Raw genomic sequence first — 2,953 nt, forward strand, 5'->3', positions numbered from 1 at the left:
TGAGCACATATGGGACATCATGTCTCACTCCATCCATCAACGTCACGTTGCACCACAGATTGTCCAGGAGTTGGTGGATGCTTTAGTCCAGGTCTGGGAGGAGATCCCACAGGAGACCATCAGCAACCTAATCAGGAGCATGCCCAGGCATTGTAGGGAGGTCATACAGGCACGTGGTGGCCACACACAATACTGAGCCTCATTTTGACTTGTTTTAAGGACATTACATCAACATTGGATCAGCCTGTAGTGTGTTTTTCCACTTTAATTTTGGGGGTGACTCCAAATCCAGGCCTCCACTGGTTAATAAATTTGATTTCCATTGTTGATTTTTGTGTGATTTTGTCGTCAGCACATTCAACTTTGTACAGAACAAAGTATTCAATGAGAATATTTCATTCATTCAGATCGAGGATGTGTTATTTGAGTGTTCCCTTTAATTTTTTGAGCAGTGTATAAAGACGGCACTCCAAATCCATTAGGCACCTGTTGTCAGAAACACCTTAATGTGTGAAGGTACAGAAGAAGAGCATGAACTCAATTCACCTTCCAGCTCATCAGACATCTACAAGTCTTCCTCAGACTCATCCAAAAAGTGCCCAGGAGGCCACAGAGATGGTAGCATATTATGAGAACTTCACCATGTATCACCAGCAGATTCTACATTCAATGCAAAGGGCAGCCAATTATGGAATTGTGGACTATCCACCTTCAACCAACTCTTACGTATGGTTTATTGGACCTAGACATCTTCATGGAAGTAACCCAAACTCATATACACCACCTTCTTATGGATCTGAGAGACAGTTCCTGCCTAATTCATCAGGTTTCAGTGGTCCGGATCTTGGTTGGCTATCCATAGCTGTTCAGGAGGAACTTCTGAACCTAGTGAGTCCTCCATATTCTCATTTGGCTTTTATTGCTATGGCCATACAAAGTACTCCAAAAAAGAAATTAACCCTGAGCCAGATATATCAGTATATGGAGGACAATTTTCCATTTTCTAAGAAAAAAAAACCCAGGATGGCAAAATTCTATTCGGCACAACTTGTCTCTGAATGACTGTTTTAAGAAAGTGCGAAGAGATGAGAATGATCCAGGTAATAATATGACTACAATCATTCCAATTAATAATTTTATTTAGATGCAACAGTATTAGTATTTTCTATAGTCGCCCATGGTTTTGTCTTTTAATTTCATTTTTAATCAAAATATGTCAAATCATAAATATAAAAAAATAGCTGTTCATTTTTTCGGCAATTCCAGTTTGTATAATCCTATTTATGGAGTTCTTGCCTTCAAATGGCCCAACTGTAGCCATGAATAAAACATTGTACAAGCAAAAATAAACAGGCAGAAAATATTACCCAAAGTATTTTCAATCCAAACTCAGAGCAAGAATTTTAACTAAAAAACCCTCCAAAAAACACTTCCAAAATGTTACATTGTCCACTTGAATGACAAGAATTTTCCAATAAATTTTTGCAATTGTGTTCACTTGGTCTATCAGTAAAAAATATTTCACAGATTTTTAAAAATATTTTGTACAATATTGGTAATATTTGTGTTTTAGAGCTGACATTTTTAAATGTATATATTGTTTATATTACATTATATTATTTTTTTTAACATTGTTTAGGCAAAGGTAATTACTGGACCCTAGATCCTAAATGTGAGAAGATGTTCGACAATGGGAACTTTCGCCGGAAAAGAAAGCGCAGATCAGAGAGTCAAACAACACTGACGCTGTCACGGTTAAAGGTGAAGACGGTCGTGTGGTTTTAAGGACAAAAGGTGGTGAAACACCATCTGTGATGATCCCAAAATCTCCAGAGGTGGAAATCTCCTCAGAAGATCGGAAGATCACATCTCCCCCAGGAATCCCCTCTACCTCTTGTCTAAATGCCTTTCTTAGCAGTATGACCTCCTCCTTGACTCCAGCTCAGTGAACACTGGGGTCTCTGGGGTTGGTCAATGAACTTTCCCAAAGTTACATCCCTGCATTAAGCAGTTTTACTGCAGGCTCTGTGGAAAAACCATCTGCAGATTTGCAGATCACTTTACATCTCCACAGAGGCCTCTATTTCAGTTCCTTCTCCAGCTCCAACCCGAACAGTCAATTCAATAGCCATTTTTGTAACAATTTCAGTGTCAACAGCCTCATCTACTGCAGGGACGGCAGCGAAGTGTAGGCCCAGGAGATACGTCATGCTGGCCGCTGTTGATCTTCATAGAAAATGCATAGAACTTTCTTAAGGCGTTAATTGTAAATGACAGCGCACAGTGATCTGCCAATCACATAGTTGTCTGATACTTCAATGCATCATTTTGAGAGAGGGGGTGGTTTTTTACTAATTGTATTTATGATTTTTGCTATTTATATTAACCAAGAGATTGTGATTATGACTTTAATTAAACTTTCTTACTGATTTCGAAAGAAAAATAATCTAAAAGGAGGCTTTTGCTAAAAAAATGTTTTCTATATTTTGTGATCTATTTATCTTGTAGCTATCTCCCTCTCTCTCTGTATATATCTCATAGCTATTTATTTCATACATCTTTTATCTTGTTCATTTTTATGTATATCAAATATATTTGTTTCATATAATCCATCAATCTATTTCATATTTATCGATCTCTCTTTACATTTCATATGTATCCATCTATTTTATCAGGATAATGTGTATTGCAAGGCTCACGCCCAGTGACCATGGAATGTCGACTTGGCTGCTACACCAAGGTCCTACAATTCAATCCTCTCATGTCTAATGGGTTTAAAAGTTTAATCAATGTAATCAAACCTGGCAATTTTGGGGAAGACCATTTAAAATAAGGTTGTCCTGTCTCTCCCTCCTGTCTTTTTCCTCTGCAGCCATGTGAAAATGTAAATTTACATGCAATTCATGTAATACACCTTCTGACAACTATTAGGAATATGATTTAATGGCAGATC

At 37.6% G+C, this 2,953-nt stretch overlaps 1 pseudogene; it reads left to right on the top strand.

The window, feature by feature from the left end:
• The first annotated feature begins 531 nt into the window (after positions 1 to 531).
• On the top strand, positions 532 to 2,192 carry LOC141173126 (forkhead box protein I1c-like; annotated as a pseudogene).
• Positions 2,193 to 2,953: the final 761 nt, after the last annotated feature.

This window comes from Phyllobates terribilis, unplaced genomic scaffold (assembly GCF_046119375.1).
Source record: "Phyllobates terribilis strain yellow unplaced genomic scaffold, ASM4611937v1 Scaffold_1__5_contigs__length_1240528914, whole genome shotgun sequence".
Classification (NCBI taxonomy): Eukaryota; Metazoa; Chordata; class Amphibia; order Anura; family Dendrobatidae; genus Phyllobates; species Phyllobates terribilis.